The 23,555-nt window shown below is 37.6% G+C and overlaps 1 protein-coding gene across 1 annotated transcript in view; it reads left to right on the forward strand.

Moving 5' to 3' along the window:
• LOC117792968 overlaps window positions 1–23,555 on the forward strand; it is a 54,498-nt gene that overhangs the window by 4,802 nt on the left and 26,141 nt on the right. The gene's annotated exons all lie outside the window — the stretch shown is intronic.

A 23,555-nucleotide genomic window follows, 5' to 3' on the forward strand; every position in this document is an offset into this window, starting at 1 on the left:
TTTTCCACACATGATAGAGCAGCAATGGCTTTCGAGTTGGGAATGAGGATGAGGATGAGGACGAGGACTATGTGGCAAAAGTCCAAGTCCAAGTCAAACGACTAAGCGGCATGTCGTCAATAAATTTTCCATTAAATTCAAAGCAACCCAAAAAAGAAAAAAAATAGAAAACAAGAAAATAGGAAAAAGGAAAGAAAAACAAGCGCCCATAAAGGAAGGTAGCGTCGAGTACACTACATAACTTTTGATCGTTACACACAGGCGCACACTGTATGCCTTTGTGTGTGAGTGTCTGTGTGTGTGGGTGTATGTTGTTGTATAGCTTCCTGTCTGTCCTGGGAGGCCGCTTATTCAATTTAGCACTGGCGTGTGGCGCCATCTAGCGCCCACCAGTTATAGGCAACACAACAGCATAAACATCGTTCGTTTTTAATACCCTGTATGCAAAATTTATAATGTGTTCAATAACAGACCAGCAACTGGGAATATCTGCAACTTTAAATTGCAGAAAACTTTAAACTCTAATATGCTCTGAAGTCTTGAAAGTATATACTTAGAGTTAGAACCATTTTACCAAAAACCCATTTAAATTTTATCTAAAAATACGTTTGAACTTGACATTAATTACAACATATTTTACTTAAAAATATCTTAAGATTAACTGAGACCAAAAATACATTTTAAAATCAACTTGAAGCAATCTTACAAAATACATTAAATCCAGATTTCAGTGTACTTAATAACTTAAATAAAAAATAAAACGTGGACATGTTTATTAGATAATAAAAGTTACTTGATATTACTCTATGACAGGGTATCTACAGCAGGGCACTCTTCGAGGCTGGCTTAATGTTTTCTATTTTTATTTTTATTTTGTGTTACCGTCGGCAAATAACTACAACATAAGCTATTGGAAAAGCAACTCTCACATCATCATTTCTCGTTGTCGTCGTCGTCGTTGTTGTTGTTGTTGTAGTTGTTGGCATTTTATTCATATAGCAAACAGCATATCATATTGTGTTGTTGTTTTAGTTGTTGTTGTTGTTGCATGCCGCGTGCCTCGTAGCAACAACCCACAAGCTGCCTCGGAGCCCTCCATATTCATATGCAAATTGCGTTGGAGGACCTTTGGGCTCAGTTGGGATGTTGCTGATTTTTGTTGTGTTTTTGCTTTGTTTTGTTTTTTTTTTTTTGACTGGGCTCAGTTGTAGTTGTTGTTGTTGAGGTTGTTGTTACTGTTGCGTTGGTGGCGCCCAGCGCTTGATTTCAATTTTCAAGTGCTTCCTGTTTTTGCAGTTGTTGCTGTATTTGCTGTCCCGACATTTTGCTATTTGACATCTCAAGCAGCGTTACTTGGCTGCCACAACAACAACAAGAACAACAACAACAAGAACTAAAACAACAAACAGTTGAAATAACAAGTTGAGTGCCTGCACATTCTCCTCCAGCTCCAGCTCCTACTCCTTCATCTCCTTCTTCTTATGTCTTTTTCCAAAGCAAATCGGCTCTATTCTGGTCACAAATGCGCCAAGGCATTTGGAGCTGGATGCTCTTGACTGGATGAGTACGCCTACCACGACTATGACGACCTTATGAGAAACTGTGGCAAGAGCAAGAGCATAAGCATGAGTTTCAGCTGAAGCTGGAACCAAAGCTGTTGCAGCCGAAGGCGCCTCGATTGGGCGCCAAGTGGTTGTTGTTGTTGTTGTTGGGTTATGCGAGGGATTGGCGCTTGGGGTTTTGGGTTTTTGGGATTGTGGCAGCATTGCCTTGTGGCGCGTTTGCGGTTTTTAAGCCCCGCCTGAGGTTGAACGATTTTTGAAACCCACTAAAACACATTCGTGTGTATAAGTATTTGCTCTGATTAAAGTTGCCATCGAAATATGCTGCTTTAGTGTTAGCAAATTTTTTTTTTTTTTTCATTTTATAGCCCGACCATGGGGAATTCTCGACAACTTTAAACTGATTGCTCGCTGCTGGTTGCCAAGGCTACATCCTGTGCCCGTTTTCCCTCAGCTCACGTTCCACAGTAGCTGTTTGTGTGTGTGTGTGCGCAATTCCCGGAAATCAGTTAAGTACAGCATGGAATTGCGCCTGGGGCATTTGGCACCCAGCTAAAAGCAGCAATGATTACATTTGGCAGCTTTTTGCCGCTGCCCTCAAAAAAATGTTGCAAGAAAAATCATAATTTTTAATGCGAATCATGGAATGAGGCCAAAATACGCCCATTTATAACATATTTTTTTTTTTTATTTAGGTTGCCCAAACGACCACCCCCACCTCGTTAATGCCCTCACCAAATCTGTTTCTATCTGACGCGTGGCGGCTGGGCGTGAATAAAGAACAAATTCTATTAGTTCAATTAGACAGCTGCGTTTAGACACTGCTGACAGACTTTACTGTGGGCCATTATTTAATTTGAATTTATACACTCGCATTAAGGGCCTTAAGGACATTCGTGTATTTCCATCTTATTAAACTTGTTTTAAGGTTACACGTGACGTTTCCCAGGCAACTTTTATGTCGCGCCTGAATTTCGTTTTTCTCGAGAAATCATTGAACTCGCTAAAAATGGTGATATTGCCCTTGTCAAAAGTTCTTTAGATGCGCTCATCAACAAACATCATCATTAAGAAATTTTCAATTATTTAGAAAGCGCGTCATTTTGATGCTTTTTAACTTCAAAAGATACCGATTTTCTTTTTTGCCATCTATTGCCAATTATTATGATGTGCTTAAAAGTAAGGTATAGTATTTGAGAATTCCTGGGGAATGTGAAACTATCTGTATCTTTTATTGGTTGGCAGTATGTAAGTGTTTTTAATCTAAGCCACATTTTTAATTTAACATCTTTTAATTATTTCTATCAGATTATTTTGCTTATCTCTTTATAAAATTTGAGTGTCAATTTTTTACAAAATATTTTTGGAATATACTTTTGACGGTTGGAATTTGATTACAGAATATGTGTTCGTTAATCATTTAGACTGTTTGAGACTTGTTTATACCATTTGTGTACTGTCATCAAATGGGACAAGTAGGCTGCTTTTGCTTTTAATTTTGGGGCTCATACTTTAGCACTTGGTTGTGTGGTTGTAAGCCCATTAGACGCTCACTGGTTCTGGTTCTGGGCCGTCATCTGCAAACAAAATGACCCCAACTCAGTGGAAGCTTTCTTCTTGGCCAGTAGGCAAAGTGGCAGTAAAAAAAATAACACAAAATAGAAAAAAATCAGCACATGGAAAATATTCCCCTTAGTCAGCGTGATGTTTGGATTTTTGTTTCTCTTTCATTTTTATATTTTTATTATTTGCCCCGTCGTCGACATGTGCGCGCAGTTCTTAGAGAATGTATATACTCGTATATACTTATTTATGAAAAACGAGCTCTGAACTCCACATTGAGTTTGCACAAGTGCCGTCGTTTGGCAATTAAAATTATTATTATTATTATAAGTTAGTTGGCAGAATTTCAAGTGGCCAGGGCGCCACATTAGAAAAGTTTACAAAGTTTTTGAATTATTAGAGCGGCACTGCTAATTAAGTTCGTTTAATAATGTGCAGCCTTAAATAGGTCTTAAATGCTTTTAGGAACTCAAAATTGGATCGATAACTCAAACTGAGGAATTTAATATTTGAAAATTTTGTAGTTAATTTATTAGATAGTAATTTTGTTAAGCTATTTTAAAGATCTCGAGCTTAAATGAGAACAATTCAGCTAAGATATATTAACAAACTTTTTTCTCACTGATCAATCTATATCAATACCGTTTGAGAGTAATCTCTCGACTGCTTTGCCTTTATAAGTAACTGCTTTTTGATATTAAATATGTATCTGGGCCCAGTCGACTTTGCTGATATACGCATAATCAACACGAAACGTGTAACAAAACGTTGACAAATCACCCCTCGCACCGCACCGCTCCACAATTCTCTCACCCACCCGATGGCTTTGTTGACAGTGGCAAGTACAAATAAAATCCATTAAAAGTTGAACCACATGTAAGCCGACTTGGAGTAGTTTCGTATTATTTGGTTTTTGTGTTTTCTTTTATTTCTGTTTCTTGTTATTGTTCATATTAGAATGACGCACCTTTTTAATATATACAAAAAAAATGTTGGATGGGAGATGGAAGGGAGAGGGTGACAGCAGCAGGCACTTTACTTGTAATGTTGCCAATGGCCAATAATAATAAACTGTTTTCTATGATCTTGTTAAAAATTAGGCGTATTTTAATACCCTTGCAGTGGGTATTATAGTGCTGTCATGGCTAAAAAAGTGTTATGATTTCCATAAAATTGTTATAAGCTCAATTTCGGAATTATAAACTATGTATTATGACTAAAAATCAGATTACTATAACATTCTTAAAATGTAACAATTATTTTTTACAACATTTATCCATAAAAATAGCCATATTACAAAGTTTTTTTTAAATTAGTATAAATCAAGTAAAATTTTTCCTTTATCGAGTTAAATTTTTAGAAAGTATAATATATCTTTAATATATACCTAAGTTAAGCACAGTCTGAAAGGGTATTCACTTAGTTTAAGACTAGCTAGCTATTGTTGTTTGTTTGACATCTCTCTAAGCTCCACGTGCTTCTCTGTTTTCTGTGGTCATTGTGGCTAGAGGTCAACAAAATAATTTCGGTGACTGTCTTTTGGCGGTATTTCTATAAATAGTCGCGATTTTCAAGTAGTTTGTTATTGTCATTAGCGTGATGGATAACTAAGATTCAGATACCGAAGAGTGGTGATATACGAGTACATATGAGTGACAACTACGCAGGAATTGTTGTACATTTATTTTTGAGTGACAGCGTTGTTCAGACTCCTTTGCTGGTTGCTGTTGTGGGTGTAGGTGTGGTAGGTGTGGATAGGGGTATTCGTTGCTGTTTTTCTGTCATTTGAAAACAACATTATTACTACTATTATTATTATTTTTATTGCGAGTATTATCAGCAGGTTTCGAGTTCATTGAATTCAACTGTGCTCCGTCCGTGACAGAACCTTGGCAGGCAAAGTGGGTCAGCGTAATCAACACAATCAGTGCCTAGGCATGCTCCTACATTCCCTATCCCTCCCTCTATTGCTCCTATTGATGTTGCTCCTTTACGGCGCCACCCACACCCACAGTTTTTGCTCGTCTCGTTGGCTCGTTCTAACTTTTGTGATGGTGTTTACTCTACTCTCCATGGTTGCCATGTAGCTGTGACAATGGTGATTGCAATAAATGAAATTAATGCGTATTTGAAAGAGCCAGACAGGCGAATCAATTGACTAAAATGGAGTCCCACATTTCTACGACACAGAGCAAATCACAAACCATGAAAAATCCAAAAAAATGAAAACAATTTAACAGCATTTCTTCTATATTATTTTCCTTTTTTTTTTTATATTTTTTTTTTGTTTATTTTAGTGCTTGTGTGATATTTTTGTCACGAGTTTCTAAATCATTTAGCCTAATAATCTAAGCAACCGAAACAGTTCGTATAAATCATTATTCAGAATTGAATTAGTTTCAAATGAATACAAAGAGAGAGCAGCTCAAACTTATCTTAAAATTGATTTTTAAAGTACAATTGAATAGTAACTGACTTTCATATGGCTATATTTTATTCATATCCAATTTGATTATTAACATGGTAATTATTTTTATTAAGAATTTTGTCTGGAGCGGAAATTGAAACAAATAAGGCAGACTGAAGGAGAGAATGCTTGAAAGACAGATATTTTAGAACTTAAATATATTTGTACATATTTATGATTCCCATTTTGGCCATATAAAAACTATAAAAATTATATGAATGACAGATTGTTGAGTATTTTTTTTGACAATGGCAGGAAAACTGGGGATTTTTCTGCTCCCTGTTTATTTAAGTTTTCTTGGAAAAAAATTAATTACCACAATAGACCGAAAACATTGTAAGCCTGCAACAGCGTTTCTAGAATAATTCATTAATTTGTATGCCACGCTTAGTGTAGAATTGTTGGGGGAATGTTAAAGACGATGGACAAATAAATACATAATAAAATGCATTTAGGATCATTAAGTTAATTTCATAAATATATAATTACATATATAGTTTTAAGTGCTCAGGCTCAACACGTTGCATGTGACTTGAGTATTTTTTAGAAACCTAACCAACCGTAGAATTTGGCCAAAAAAAAAAATATATAAAGACAAAAAAAACCCCCTGTTGAGGTGTGTGCAAAGGGTGTGCCCGCCTGCAATTAAACGCGCTGCCTATACTCAAAAAGCAAAAAAATTAAAATGGGCATAACAAAAACCAAAAAACTCAACTAAAAGTGCATTAAATATATGTTGAGCAAAAGGAGAAAAAAAGTCAGCTTGCAAATTGACACGAGATATGAACACGGACATGGATACGGACAGGCAAAAAGTAAAGCAACTTGGCTTGGTTTTAACACTTCTTGGCTTGGGTTGCTGTTGATATTTGTTGTTGTTATTGCTGCTGCTTTTTTGGCAGACACTGTAAGAGCACTCCCCGCCCTCTGGCTGTGTCCAGAGCTAGGTAGGAGGGGATCAAATGTTGGCGCAAGCTCGTTAAAAAGAATTTGGTTCACTTGTTGTTGTTGGTCAAAAAATGTAAAAGAATGAAAAAACGCAGCACGTTGTTGTGCTTGAGACACTCGCTGGCTATGTCCACAGGCTGTACGCCAAAACTGGTTTTCGGACTGCATTCTTTGGGGCCACGTTTATAGCCAACTAGCCTACCAGCCAACTCAGGCAAACGCGGCTCAAAGCAGGCTCTCCTCACAGCTTTGCCAAGTTGTTTGGCTGAAAACAAAATTGAATCATATGCGCCAATGGCAGTCTTTAAACAAAAAAATCAAAGAAAAGGAAACAGAAAAAGAAAAAGAAAACGTTGTTTCTATGAATTTCAGAGCGTTGCGATGTATCGATATATCGAAGCTTACCTGCTACAGTTTCTGGCTCTGTATCGGATTCTTTGTTTCTGGCCAGGTTTTTGTTTTTCTTATTGCTTCCACATTTTGCAGCTAAATTTAGTTTTAAGAATTTCGTGCACGTTTCGCGCTTTGCATGATTAATTGTTTATGCAAATTGATGTTTGCTTATATGGCACACAAAGTGCGATAGAGAAACAAAGATGATGTAGAAGAAGGAAAAAGAGAGAGAGAGTTGTGGCTTCTTCTCCCGTTTAGGCAACTTAATACTGGCATTCAATCACATTAGCTTAGCATTTATTGCCTGAATTCCAATCGAAATTAGAATTAGATTTTGATTTAGATGGCGAACAAGTAATAATCCCATTATAACACATGCACTGCTTATGCTTATTTAATTAATACACAATTAGCTCTCAGTTGCTGTTCATTTGCATAATATGCGATATGAATTTAAGTGCAATTCAATTCGTTATTATTCCAATTGGATTTTATTCGAATAACGTGATTAACTTTGTTGCAAATTAGTTGGCAACCTCAAGCAAAACAATATCAACTCACACCATAAGATAAACAGCTAAAGATAAAGGCAATAACAGACATAGAGATAGAGACAAAGTTTTAATTAACATTACAGCTTAGTTTTGTTTTGTTTTGTTTTGGTTTCGCTTTTTTCATGTTGCCTACCACAGTGATTCTAACACTATAAGAAATTGAACTTTGAACTGTGCTAAAAGATTAAAATGCTTGCTTTTAACTTTTGTGTTTAATGAATTGAAAAGGGCGTTAAATGATTTGTAGTGAAGCAGCTTACATTTTTTCTTAGAAGTTGCATGTGAACGCAAAAACTTTGTGCTGAAAGCTTAACTAACGAAAACGTCAAGACAAATTTATAGAAGCTTTGGAAAAAAGTTATTACTTCATTTAAGTGGAAATAGTATGAGAAAATCTTTGAAAGCACATGATAGCTTGATTGATAAAGCAGCTTTATAAACAAGTGAAAGCTTTATATATAAGCTTAAAGCAAGTCGTTTCCTTTAATCCCATAGAAGCTTCAACTCTAAACTGAATGCTCGTTGTATCTAAACTTAATTAAGACATTTATGCAATCGATATGAGTTGAGTTTCATTGATGTTGTCCCACTGTGACACCCCACTGACATTTAAACTTGATGCGAACGCACGAATTAACATAATTAACCGATAGTTGGAAGTCGGAGCGAGTGCACGACTTGTCTCAGCACAGATTGCGTGCACTTCATGACACTCGGTTCTAAATGGTTGACAGGTAATTGTAATAAATAAAGCGACTAATTAGTTTTTGAAGTTTTCAATATTTATGCGCATTAGGCAAATTTTAAGCTCCAGCAAACGTCAAATCATTAGTGCAAAACATGTTGCGGCAATTTCGTATTTTCCCCTCCAGCCCCAAATAATGGAAACTGAAATGGAATATGGAAAATGAAAAACGAGCGGAGGCAGCTGGCAAATATGCTTGTTCGAGTCATAATCGAATCGGGCTGTTTGGCAGTTCGTAAAAACAGTACAAAATGAAAAAGTAAAATTGATGAATTGCCTGACAGGAATTGTGCTGGAGACCGACCCGGGCACGTAGCAAGCGGCGTATACGTATTTTCTAATTAAACGCTAGCTAACGTTGCCTCTGGCATGCCCTTCCCTGGCTGCCTACTGAAAAATCAACTGCACGTGCCATTGTAATGGGGATGGCAACAAAAAACTCAAACTCCCAGACATATTCTGAAATGGCCGCAGCCGCCACCTGGCATCACAACATGCTGTCGCCTGTTTAGTCCTGATATCAAAATGGCTGCCATGCGGCCATGTTGTGCGGTGTGTGTCCTCTTCGTCCTCGCCATCGCCATTGCCATCGCCTCTATGTTATGGAATCTCTCCAGTGTATTTGCTGTCATTTGTAGGTATTTCTGTTGTTGCTTTGGTAACTAATTGTCATATTGGCCCCAGAGAGTGCTGAAAGCGACACAGACACACAGAGCACACATTCCCATGCCCATCTCCAAAGAGTAGGTGTTGAGGGACCCACAGTTCCACAGTTCCAGTGGCAGTCGCACTTTGTGTGTACATGATTCAATTTTACTTTGTTTGCACATTGAACTGTTGTCTCTTTCTCTCTTTTTTTTTGTATTTTATAAATGCTCTTCTCTTGTAGTTGTTTTTTTTTTATTGTTAAACGGAAATACCACCAATAATTGAAAATGGCGAGCAATAAAAATAGCCACAGTATTTGCCACATATTCGCTTCGATTCCATTCGATTCGTCCTTTGCAATAATTAATGACCCTTGGAGCTGGCGTTGCCAGTGATTTATGCAAGCAGTTTAATACATAAGTGAACTGTCCCACGCAGCGTATACGTAATACGTGTGTATATGTACAAACAAATTGTTGGCCATTATGCAAGATTCGTTGCTTTTTGGCTACATTTATGGCCATGGAATTTGTATTTAATTAATTTCTGTCTGTCCCGCCTTGCAGGCCAATTTCAACACACTTGTTGATCTCTTAAACTACGAGTAATGTCAAAAGGAAATGGCTTTTCAAAAACTACACCCACCTGTCAGCGCCGAGCTTGTGCTGTAGCTGTGTGTGTCTAACAAGAGTTTTATATAACATTTTCTGAATCATTTTCTGCACACTTAATTTAATTGCCATAGAAACTATATAGTAGATAGCGACTCCTTCGCAAATTTAATATGTGTCCTGGCAACAGAAATATATAAATCGCACGGCCATTTGTCTCAAGTAGCCCATGCGACTCGATTCAATACTGTGACGAGGGGTGTAGGACACAAATAGATATTTAGGGAGCCATGTGTAGGTTATCAACGTAAATTATTTGCACCACTTGTCATCAGGTACATATATGAAAGAAAACAAATGTAGATATTTTCAGCTAGGAAAATTTCAACTTGGACATACTCTTTGTATAAACTTGGAATATTTCAGTTGATTTAAATGACTAACAATGGATCAAGCCTGTTATACAAAATTACACAAATTCACAGACTATTTATATAAACTTTTTACAGTCATAAAAAGGCATAGTAATATTTTAAAGGGTAATAAAATATAAAATATTTGCAATATACATATATTTAATAGGCAGTTGAAAGCATATTCGATATATAAACGTTTACATACCGCTTAATATATTTTTAAAGTTATTTACAAACTATTAATTATGGCATTATTTTCTTGAAATCTTGATAAACGTCAACAGCTTAAAAGTTATTTCGGGCCGTGCTAGAAATGGACTTTTAATTATCGGTCATTATGTAGATACAACCACAACTACCTTAGGCAATATTTTATTTACATTTTCGTTAAAAGAATAAAAGAGCGAAGCAAAGAATGATCAATAATTTGAAAATGATTATGCTTAAAAATGTATGTATGTATTGTGCGATGGAAGAGAGAAGTCTTTTGATTAGACGCTGTAATAAATCAATCGCAAAGAAGGCAACGACGTGTTCTTAGAGGTATTTGTCATAAATCAGGCAAGCATAAAATAAATTGGCCAAGAGACACATGTTAAGTACCCACATACAGCTGCAGATATAGGTACAAATCTAATTGATGGCTGTTTAATGAAGCGTTTGATTTGGCATTTGTTAATTAAATTTATGCCACGTACCATCGCACCACCGAACCACACTGAAACCATCAAACTGTTACATATGTGGAACAAATGTGCCCAACTCTCAGAGTCAATGATTTATTGTTGTTTGTCGAACGCTAAACTTTTCTAAAGTAATTTGCGACAAATCATAAAGGCATTTTTTTCCCTTTGTTTTTCGAAGGTGTATGACTGTGTGTGGTTGTCAGTGTGTGTGTGTGTGTGTGTGTGTGTCATGTCGCATGTGGTGTAAAATTTATGCGCACACATGCGGCTCAGGTGATGGCGCTCTCAACTCCTGTCACAATTTACTTAGCTTGGCGCTGCTTTTTATTTTGTTTACTGACAGCTGCGGCATTAACTCAAAAACTTGCTCTTGGCCATTGGCGCTGGAACTGGAGCTTGAACCGGTGCTGGGGGAGATTGGTTCTTTGGCGCTCTATAAACATAATTAACACTTTGATATAATTCAACAGTTTGATAAAGTTGAACTGTAGAGTTTGCAGCATCCATGCATTAAAATAATTATGTAAAAATAAAAAGCATAAAATTATCATGTCGTATCCTGTCGTATCCTGTGCCTTCGACATTGAATCCTTGTCTCACTGTCGTTTTTCTGCTTGATTTTAATGTGTTTTGAACTGAGCCAAAGAGCAAAAACCAACACGTCCTGTGTCAGTACATCATCGTCATCATTAGCGTTTCCTACCAACTACAATAACAACAATATCAACAACAACAGCAACGACAGCAACAACTACAATTGCAACTACAGCTGGCCTGCTGTGGATGCCACTTTGCATAAGCTTGAGCTGGAAACGTGGAGCATGGAACGATTCGGTCGGTTGCCGCTGCTTATGCTTCCTTATGGCAGTACTCAACGCCACTTCCCTTGGCTCATTCATCTCACAGAGACAGAGACAAAGACAGGGAGAGAGAGGGAGAGACAGAGAGAGAGAGTGGGACACTGAGTGGCGTAGACAGGACGCACATAATTCAAGTTGTGCTCATGGCACGAGGCTCAGCTCAGATCCGCTTCGCTCTGCTCAACTCAACTCAGCTCAGCTGAGCTCTTAACCAGTGTTGTCTGAATTTCAAGCGCTAAAGTAACTAATTTTAACAAAATAAGCGGCAAGACGCAGACAAAAAAAAATGCTTTGAAAGAAATTTTATATTTTTTAATTTCATTCTATTTCTTAATCTGCGTTTGATTAATGCAAACTTTTATTTTAATATTTTAGCTGGGCTTACGTATTTGGGATTGCATCTTTGTACTTTAAAACATCTGTTCAAAAATTTGCTTTGTCATTAATAACAATCTTATCTGTTCAATATTTTATTCATTCAATTATTCTACCTACCTTTAATATATTAATTTTTATATTGCTTATAGAAAATTGAATTTTCTTAGTTTTGAAAAGTCACCTGGCAATCTGAAAAAGTATTTTATTCTTAAGTCATTCTTTAAAAAAGATAGGTCTAATTTTTTTTTTTTAATTTTTAGCTTATGCATTTGCAAAAACTGCTAGGTCTAGCTACTTAGTAGCTAAAATGGCAACACTGCTCTGCTCAATCCATAGCTTTCGATATAGCCGTGTCTGGGGAACAAGCTCAGCTGTCGTAACTGGCAGTTTTACTTCACGCCATCGTTGTCGTTGCTGTTGTCTTTCTCCTTGTTGTCTGCATTGCCTGTCGCCTCAAATTGGTAAGGGTTTTTTTCTGCACCCCTTTAGAAAGACGACCGTAGTTGTGCCCTTTAAAATTTCGTGATCTGCGTTAAGTGTTTCCCAAATTTGTAATTATACTTTTGCGTTTCAAGTTATTTGTCGTAGTTATGCCATATCCTTGCCTTCCTGTCTTGCCTGCCACTGTTGATTTTTCCTTGTGGCGCAAATTGAAATTGATATGATAAAGTGTGAGCAAGCATCCAAATGCCAGGCATTTTTTCATTTTTGCATTTCGGCAATTGCAGTTTAAGCACCCAGACACGAAAAAGGGTGTGTGTAATTGTGTGTTTGTCTCATTGTCATTTGTGGAATGCCCTACGAAGGGTTGATATTCACGTACTACGCGTCGTATGCGTAATGTCTTCTTGAAAAGCAACCAGTTTGTCTGTCTTTCGGTTTGTCTAAGTGTCTGTCTATCTGTGGCAAAGTGTTCATTTCGTAAGCTAAAAAAGTTTATAAATCATTTCAATTACATTTCGCTGAGCTGTGACAGGAAACAGAACTTGGGCCACAACTTTAAGCCAACAAAAAAGTTGGTAAAAAAAAAAAAAAAAAAAACTTGGCCTGTACTCTTACTTGGGCCATAGATGAGTTATAAGCGTTGACAGCTGCTTTGAGTTGTTGGATTAACTCTGAAACTCTTAAGAATTGTGCTCGTAGGTGTTTGGTTTTCTCGTCTTTTCTTTCTTAGCTGATAGGATGAGAGCTTTCAATGGCATTTGATTGCTGCAAAGGAAGTTGTCTTTATCTAAGCGTTTGACCCGACTTTGACCCGATGGAACAGAGAAAGAGAGAGACAGAGGGAGGAGAGAGACACCCTGTATTGATGACACTGGCGAACATCATGAAGGCAAACTTCACAATTCATCGTGTTATCTGTGAAGGGAAACTGCACCGGCCATTACTTTATCTATCTACTCCAATGATGTCTTCGCTAATATGCCAGGCAACTCCTCCAGCAGCATTAGCCAAGTCCAGTCTGCCCGTTTGTCTCTACTTTGCACCCACATTTCCTGCCGCCCATTCGTTCGTTTTATGTGCTCTTTATAATCAGATATGGTATTTTATTTGCTCAGCAAAGCTGCACCAGCTGAACAGCATAGAGAAGAAAAGAGACGAGTGAATAGTAACGTTGAAGCAGAGGCAAAAATTAAATGCAGATAAATATCAAATAGAACGTTCATTGTTTGCCAAGACTGAGCAGCCCCCTTCATATATATATATGTATTATATTTTACTATACATTTGTATGTGTGCACGTATGTGTATTATATTATCTTATGATATATTTCGCAACATTTATCACAAGTTAATTTGATTTTAATGAAATGAATTCAGCACACACACACACAAACACACAAAAACTGGAAATGCCGAAAACAACTTCTAAGATTACAAAGGGTAGATAATGTTAATGAACAGCAACAAAAAAAATGAAAGAAGGAGAAGCAGAAGCACAAGGGAATTAAAGGTACGCCTTGAGGGGTTTGTCGGTTTGTCGTTTTGTCTGTCACGTAAATTCGACAATATTAGGCCATATTCCCATTGGCTGCGTCCCCTGGCGGCGACTGCAATTAACAGTGCAATAACGAGGCAAAATAAAAAAATAAATATAAATAACTAAAAAAAAATTTGTTTAGCTATTTCGACGTTTTTTTATATTTTGGGTTATTTTTTTATTTTTTTTTTTGGTCTTGCAGCTGCCGCTGTCGCGGAAACGTGACGAGCATTTTGGCGTTTTTATACAATTTTTGCAGCTCCTTTTTTTTTGGGACGGTTTTAACGTATAGCGAAAAAATTAACATAAGCGTCAGCGGCGCATATTTTAACTCGGTCAAATTGCCGGCGTCCGGTTCGCTGTTCGCGTTAGTTGTAACCTCCCCCCTCGAACCACTCTGTCCCGCTGCTGTGCACGTTCGCCTCTCATTGGCCCGTATTATGGTTTAGCATAAGCAAATTTGCAGCACAATTTGCCGGCCGGTTTCGGTTTCAGTTTTTGGTTGCTGACGGCTGACGCTGTGTGCAGTTTTGTTAATGAAAGTTCCCACCATTAGAAACAGGTTCAGAATGTGCCGAGACGAGACGACGACAGGAAGAAATCTCGCATGCTGATTACGCAAGAAATTTGCTTTTGAAATGTTTTGAATTGTGTTTATGCTAATTTAATTGCCATCTGAGTCAGAGTTCCACTCTACAAAACACTTAATTTGTCATCGGCATAAAAACCAGTAATATCTATAATAAATAATAATGACAATAATGGAAATAAACAAATTAATGCAAATAATCTGTATAAATGGGCCGAGTTCATTGCACTTTCTGCACTGAAATTTCATTTTCGTTTTCCTTTTCGTTGGCAGCCAAACGAAACGTGCCAAATTTTAAGGGTTGCTTCATTAAGCGTAGCCAGGCAGCACTCCTTTGTCCTTCTCCTGCTTCTCCTGCTTCTCCTTCTGCCTCTGCTATTCCTCTTTTGCCACCTCAAAGCCTGGGCTCAGGCCAGTTGGCCTCAACAAAAGGCAAATGCCGTTAAGCGGCAAAAGGAAACGAAGACCGACAAACAAAATGATGTTATTGCGTTGCCAAAATGTCGAGCTCCGAGCTCCGAGCTGCGAACTCCGAGCGTTGGCAATGGAGCATTTTGTGTCCCTGCATGCAAATGGCATTTGTCTGTTGCTGGTCCTGCTGCTGATCCTCATACTCATCCTCAGCCTTGTCCATGTCCTGGCGGAATATGCATGGAAGCCCTTTGGCATGTGCGAGCTGCCAGTTTTTGTTCTGTTGAGTTACGCACCAAAATTCTTGCTCGCTAAAGTGTTTTTAAAAAATACATAATTAATTTACATATTTTTCTACTCTTTTCTATTTGTTTGTCATTGCCATTGTTGGTCCTTGAATTGTTTGCTTAGCTTAAAAGCGAAAAATGTAATAAATAGTCGGATATTTTTGGCATGAAATCTCGCGTTTTTGCTTTTATAAATTATACAATTAATTTTGTTATATTGTATTATTTGTTATAATTGAATTATTTTTTGTAATCATTATTTTATTACTTTATTTTTAATTCCAATTCCATTTGCTACCAAAATTTCCTTTGATATTTTGCACACTTCTCACTAAGTCTTCCTCTTAAGCAATTTATTTCTAAACGCTTTGATGTAAATTGAATTTAGAGACTAGTTAATTTATCTTTTAAATGCCAGATCAATGTGGCATGAGGGCTCTGAGTCTATTTATTTGTTCTCGAATAAAAGTTTAAAGTATATATTCTCTTGCGTTGTCTTGGAATTTAAAGAGCTCGATAAATAAGATATATTTCTTTGTCAATTTCCAAGGAAACTACATTAGAAGCTTCAATAAAGCCATAAAATTCGATAAGGCAATAAAAAAACCCTTGCGTTGCCCCTCCTGCAGACGTTTCAATCGCGCTTGTTTTGCTACGGGGCGAGGGGGTACAGAGGGAAACCTTAATAAAGAGCTGCCAAAAAGCAGCGCACTCAGAAGACGCATTGTTGGTGTTGGGCGTCATGTTGTGCTGAAAGCGAAGCTACTAGAACTCCCACACAACACACACACACACACACACACACACACATACACACACACACATACACACACGTATTCAGACACTCTTTCTCTTTCTCACTCAATCGTTCTTACTCTATACTCCTTTTCTGGCTTATTTGTTAAGCATTTTTGCTGTTGTTGCTGCATGTGTCGGCTACAATTTGACGTCATGCTTCAAAGCAACGTAAATCACCAGGAGTGAAACATAGCAAAGGGCAGAGCAAAAAATAAGTATTAAAGTGGTAGAGAGAACAAGAGGCAACTGAAAATGAGAGAGAAGCAGGCAAGTTTTATACGGCTGCTTAGGGTTAATGGAGTTGCAAGTTGGAAGACGGCAGCAAAGTTGCAGCCGCAGTTGCCTCATTGTTGTTGATGGCGTTGCCGCAGCAGATATTCAATTGACAGGCGACCATCACATACACAGACATACACACACACACACACACACACACTAACACACGCTGTCTCACAAAATGAAACTTACTGAAAATCACGTTGTCGTAGGCCATGGTCGATGTCATCCTCGTCACATCCTGAGCGTGTCATTCATGTTGCTTTTGTTTAAAGCCTGCCATTTGTAGCCTATTGTTTGTTGTATCAATTTATAGCTATTGTTGTTGATTTTGTTTTTGTTGTTGTTGTTGTTGCTTAAGCCACTTGCAGCAGTTTCCCATCAAGCGAGCGACTGCATCACAAATTCGATTTGCACTGTAACGCAATATTTTCTTTAACTTTTGCCAGAGACTCTTGTCTCTTTGCATGTCTCGCTTCCCCTTCCCACCATTGTAGCCGTCTGTCTGCTCTGCTTGCATTGTGTACGGCTCAGTTGATGGCATTATAATAATGAAGTTTGATTGGATTACATTGCAACGGACACAGAATGCAAAACGTTAACACTGTTCAACAACATCTTGGCAATGGCCAAAATGCATTGAGGGAAAAACTTTCATAATTTCAAGCAGTTAGCAAAAGTTCTCCGCCAGACAATCAGAGAGAGAGAGAGAGAGAGAGAGAAAGAGACAGACAGATACAGAGAGAGGGATAGCAAGAGACTTGACGCATCTCAGAGTTTGACGCCGGAACCAGTGGAAGTTGTCATGACCGAAAGTTTTTGCTTCTATGAAACGCTTAAAATTTTATACATTGACTTCCTTTGGGTTCTGGCGAAATGTTTCCTCTTCGACTTTGTACAACTGGCGGACGACGCATCGTAGTGAAAGTCAATTCTGGAAAAATCAGATGCCAGTAGAAGTAGTTTGCCAGTGTCAAGAGTTGAGCAAGATAAATGACCCTTGGAAACATTCACAACATCAACAACATGCCGAACCACTTTCCGCTTCTTCTTCTTCTTCTTTTTCTTCTACTACTTCCTGTCTTTGATACCACAATCAAAAATATTTATTTCCTCTTGGCTAAATGCAATTTCATATATTATATATGTATAGTATATTTTTTTGTACATATACGGCAGAAGTTGACAATTTGTGGTTGAAATTTAAAAGTTGAATTTATTAAAAACAAAGTAAATACAAAAAAATGCAAATGATGTTATCAAAGTAGATATTTCACAGAAAAGTGAAAATATTTTCTTGGGGTTCACAAATGCCAACATATTTTTGGTTTGATTCTAAACACTTAACAGAATTAGTTCTTGCCTCAAATATTTAACGATATTAAGAGACAAATTAATAATACTTTATATTTTATCTTCAACTTATTAAGTTCAATTTCTGGTAGCCATCAAAGTTGGAAGGCAGGTTCAAACTGAATAAAAAATTGAAATAATTCTAGCTTCTTAAACTTTTATATCTGAAAAATTTTGTTTTTATTTTACTTGTGATTGTTAATCGGAATTTTATGAAACATTACCCATAGCAAGGACATTTATGGAATCCAAAAACCCTAATCCTAATTGGTTCTACAGTATTTGGCTTAGAAACACTATGCAATCTTTAATCTTAAAGTTATTAGACTCAACTAAACTCTTCAAAGAATACATCTTAATCAAACTGTGACTTTTAAGTGAATTCTGCTGGAGTTGAAAAACAACCAACTGGAGCTTTCAGCTAAGTAATTTATTTTTGACAAGAGCTGAGTTCCATTTCAGATAATTTAATAATAAAAAAAACCGTTTAATTTTAGTTACTTTTTGAGAGTTATACTTTGTGGCGCTGTTTGTGACATTTTCCTCTTCTGCCTCTCCACAGAGCAACTGGAGGAGTTCTCTGCTGTGTTTTGTTCATAGTTTTTTGTATCATTTACTCATCATGTCACGCTGACTTGACTGGTTCATGTTGATGTTGCTTCAGTTCTTGCTTGTCCTCTTGCTGTTATTTTTATTTGCATACTATATTTACTTAACAACAGCAGCTCCATCCATATCTGCAGTCAGAATCAGAAACAGAAACTGTATCAGAGCCAATGCCTTTTTGCCATTTTGCCTTCAGCTTTTGACTGCTTTTCATGTTATCAAACAATTTTTGCCAAGCTATTTTAGCTACGGTTGAGTTGGGCGACTGGCTTTTTAGCTGCTGTTGCACTTGTCGAAGTTGAAGTGCAATTTTAATGCAAACAATTGAAGTTGAAGCGTGCAGAGCGCATAGAAGTGGAAGAACAAGATGGAAGTTGGAAAAGGGCCCTTAGACTCGATCTTAATACCCAGTCAAACATTCAGCTTGAAGATTTCTATTCGCAGTTTTGTTCTCGAGTCTCGATTTGAGCCCAGTTTTAAGTATGAACGTACTTTGAACCTGCTTGGTTTAGTTTTCTACCTCTATTTCTGAATACCTCTCTCACTCACTCTCTGGCTCTCTCTCTCTCACTTACTCACTTACTCAGTATATGTGTTTCTGTCTATAGCTGAGAGTCACTTTGTGGTTGTTGTGTTGATTGTTGCCGTTGTTGTTGATGCGGTTCGTGGTTGTCGGTTGTCGGTTGTCGGTTGCTGGCGTCAGCGACTGTCGTTGGCTTATTGAAATGCATTTGTTCAATATGTTGTTGAACATGTTTGTTGGCTGCGTGTGTTGCTAATGTTGTAGTTGTTATTCTTGTTGTTGCTGTTGTTGTTATTGTTGTTTTACTGTTGTTAGCTTAAGTTGCCACTGAGTGACGTCGTCGGTGGCAGCGTCATCGTTGACTGTTGCAAATATTGACAATGCCAATGTGTTCTCTCATGTGTATGCTTGTGTGTGGGTGTGTGTGTGTGTCTGTTGTGGGAGTAAGTTTTAGCACTATTAGCCATTGTTTGCATTGAAATGGAGCTGCCAGGCTGGCGTTACTGTGGCCTGCATTGACTGCCTGCCCATATCACGTATACGTCACGTTGTCCGCCGTCCTTAGGGCCTAAGTGCTTGTGTGTGTATGTGTGTGTGTGTGTGTGTGCAACGTAAGTGACATTAATGCGTTAAAAGTGGTTTGGTTTGGCTTTGGCTTGGCACATCCACATTCCTATTTGCATTTTGTATTATTTACAAGTTGAACGTAAATATTCGGAGGTAAAAGCACGTCAATTGGCTTAGCACGAGGACACATTGGACAATGACGACTTCATTACAAATAGAATGAAAATCAATAAACGAAAAAAAAAAGAGAAAACTGGTAGAAAACGCTACTGTCGATAGAGCCCGACTGTAAGAGACCCTGTTGATGTTCACTAAAAAACGCATACATTAGTTGTGGATTTATTCATTCATTGCAAAATGGTCGAGCTTATTATGCAATTTTCAGGACACATCTAAAATATGATGTGTGTCAATGACTCTAGCTTAAAAATGGCCTTAAGATTTATATTGTTCAATTTTCTAGGGCGAAACGGGACTGTTGAAATGTGAAAACAAAATTAACCTATAGAATGTACAGGAATATATATAATTTGGTGCATCTTGTTCTTGTTTTTAATAAGTCATACAGACAGATATAGCTATATCGACTTGATTGTTGATGCTTATCAGCAATATATATGCTGTATGGGTTGAGTTACGCCTTTATCTGCCTTTTAAGTCTTCTGTTTTTCGACAAACTTAATAGACCCTTGTAACTTTGAAAGTACAGAGTCTAAAAAAAAAACACTGACAGTATCTATGACAGATGGGCATAGGATTTGGATTGTTTTGTCGTTTGTCTGTCTGGTTGCTTGTTTATTAAGTTAAGCAACGTACGCAGCAGGCACAAAAATTGTTGCCAGTGCGAGAAAAGGATTCATAAGGATTCCGGATCGTACGCATCAATAGCCACACATACACGCACTCACACACAGGCAGAGGTAGAGGTAGAGCTTATATAGTATGTGTGAGTGTAGCATACGCATATAGAATGTTATATATTACATAAGCACCATTGTTATTTCGCCCGCTGTTGCTGCGAGCCTCAACCAAATGCAATGCGAGCTTTGCAACCCTTCGCTTAGAGTAACCCAAGCAAGGGACAGGAATAGTAACAGGAAGACAGGCAGGCAGGGCAGGGCAGGGACAGATGAGGGAAGCAGGGAAGCAGGGAAACAGGGAAATAGGGCAGGAGTTGGGTTAGCAGCAACCGCAACAGGAATAGCAACAGCAGCCGCAACGTAACAGACTTCAGACGTCGAGTGTTGAAGCTCAAATGTCGCATTGCAATAAACTTTAGCTGGGTTTATGAGCCAGTGTGTGTGTGTGTGTGTTTGTATCTGTGTGTGGCATTTCAGTTTAATGCCAGCACAAGGGTAGCACAGCAAGACAGAGAAAGAGACAGAGAGACAGAGAGAGAGAGAGAGAGAGGCAAAGAGAGACTCACTGTCGAGGCAGGTAACATCATGAAAGCGCATCAAGCACAAATTTATTAGGATAGGTTTCGGTGAATGCTTGCATTTTGATGTGCTCATAAGTGTCGTTTCTTTGCCCATGGAGCGAAAGAGACAGAGAGCTAGAGAGAGGAAGAAGACGAGAGAATGCATTAAATTTTCAGTGTATGTGTGTGTGTGTGTGTGTGTGTGTAGGCCAATGAACCTTTCGCATTAACACTCGCAAAATCGAAACGACCCCAATGAACCATTTCAGCAAAACAACACCGAACTCAGACTTTTACTCGGCCTCACAGTTCACAGTTCAATTTGATTGTGTATAACCCCTTTTCAAACAAAAATGCGAAAAAAAACTTTGCATTCCATTTTGGTAAATGCATCATTCATTTGGATTTTCGAATAATGCAACAGTGTAAACTGGCGGAGTGATGAAGGAAGACAAACTGAAGAGAAATTGGAAAAACTAACGTTCAATTTGCACTCACAATTGCAGTGTGTAGAGAGAGAGAGAGTGGGCAATTTGTCTAGTATTTGAATTAGTACTACTCGTACACTGTCGAGATTGCGATTGTGAGATATATATTTGACATGTTCTTAATTAAGATGCTGTCGAGATTAATTACCAATAGACAGAGCAGAGTTTTGATAATGCTAATACACATATGTAGACACTGAATTAGTCGCAATTGGGAGTTGTTATCATTGTAATTGCTCTTGCATATTGAGTGGGCTTAATTATTTCTTTTGCATAACTTGAACAGCCTTAAGCGGTCTTAAGGCACTTTAGCAAAAGGATTAGCTCCACCAAAAGGAGAAGCTTCTTATCAAAACCAAAAATGTAAATGAAGTTAAGCAAATCCTCTCTTTTCATTATTATTATTATTATTTTTTGTATTTTTGTTGCCTTAAATCTGAAGTTAAGCAGCCTTTTTCTTGACTCCCTTGACTTTCTAAGCAGCTTTGGATTTATGTAGATGACTCCAAATTGAATGAATAAAAGAATGAGAAAAAAAGATGATAAGACTAAAATGAGCTTGATTTAACTGTTAACAGTGTTTATTCCGGAGTAAATAATGATGATGGCAATATGACTTTACTGCTTATCAAGACCCTGCACTCGACATACTCCAAAAAAAAAAAAAAAAACATTTTTTTTAATAATGGAATTGCTCTCCTATTCCTTCCCTCTCTATCACACTAGCAAAACTTTCAAAAACGAGAATTTCTTGTTTAAGGCGTTGGCAACGTGTCCTGGCACACTCCTTCCCTTTCGCTCTCCTGCTGCATAAGCAAAAAAGGACGAGTCGCATATTTTAACATAATGCTTCAAATGATGTGCTTTCTCTACTTTCCACTTTCGACTCCTTCATGCTATGCAAAATTTAATGCTAGCACAAAATGAGCATAGCTCTAGAAATTGCCATAAAACCCTTTTTTTCGTTATGCCCCGCCATTCCCTGTTGCCCTGTTCCATGCTCCATGTTCCATGTTCCCTGCTCTGGCCGTACCTATTCTTGTCATTGTTGTTGTCAGCGCCTGTCTGACACTGCACTGTTAGAACTAAGCTTGGAAATTATTTGAGCTTTTTTGGTATTTGGCTGGTATTTTTTGGAGCTCCCCTTTGTCCTCCTGCCCTTTGTCAACAAAGTCCATTTGCTTGCTGAATTTATGCAAATTAAATTGCAATACTTTATTTTCTTGTGTTGCTGCTGATGCTGCTTCTTTCTGCTTCTTTTTATGTCACCAACAACAACAACAACAGCAGTTAGAGCAACCCACATACTCGGTGTGTGTGTGTGTGTGTGTGTGTGTGTGTGTGTGCATGTTTATAAAATTATTAACGTAACTTTGATAAATTATGCTCATAAAAAATGCTTAAACGGCAATTTAAGTACGCCCAAAGTTGCACGTAGTTTTTGTTGTTGTTGTTCTTGTTGCTGCTACTTTTTTTTTTAGTGCTTCTGTCTCGATTTATTGGCCATAGACTCATTTGGGCAAAAACTCATTTGCCCAACGACACGAAACATGAGCAGCGGCTACCAAAATACGCGCCACACGGCAACAGCAACAGCAACAACTTAAAGCTGCAACTGCCACCTGGAAATGTAGGCGTGGGCTGTCATGAGTGTGTGTGTGCGCTTGTGTGTGTGTGAGTGTATGTGCATTGCGTTAAATTAATAACAGCAGCAGCAGCGTATGATGTTGCTACTGGGAACTGGCTGCTGTTCCCCCTCCCCCCTCCCCCTCAAAATGATGCCGGTGAGCGGTGAACGACTCTAGCTGCAAATCACATCAGTGATGCCAGAAAATCAAAAGAATTGAAAATAATTTATTTGATTTTTATCAGTACAATAATATTAATTAGAGACTCTTTTTATATGACTTTATTAATAATAGCATCATACTGGACATTGTATTTCTTGACGCATAAATAAATGTTTTATTTCTCTGGCAAATTCTTTTATACATCCAAATGTGCGGTTTTAATTAATTTTAGAAGTTTTGGTGTATTTGTAGTATTTGAAATACGATTACTATTGGTATTTGTTTTGCTTAAAACAGTTATTAATCCCGTTATAAAAACCGTAAATATTCCAACTGAAATAAGCGATTATTAACCGATTTATGTCTAACGGTTAGTTTCGGTCCAATAACGCAATTAATTGAAATATGTTGTTAAGTTGCAATCACTTCTCTTCAAACTTATTTTTGCTCTACATTTGAAATATTTAACTTATTACTTAAACAGATATTTTTTGAAATATACAAAGATTTTTTGTAAGCGAAAACCAAAATGTGTACATAACCGTAGCCGTAACTGAATCCGGTTTAATACCCTGGTTAGAAAGATATTTATATAATTATTGACAGTGCAATAATTATATAAATAATAATACTAA

Source organism: Drosophila innubila (genome assembly GCF_004354385.1).
Source record: "Drosophila innubila isolate TH190305 chromosome 3R unlocalized genomic scaffold, UK_Dinn_1.0 2_E_3R, whole genome shotgun sequence".
Lineage (NCBI taxonomy): Eukaryota > Metazoa > Arthropoda > Insecta > Diptera > Drosophilidae > Drosophila > Drosophila innubila.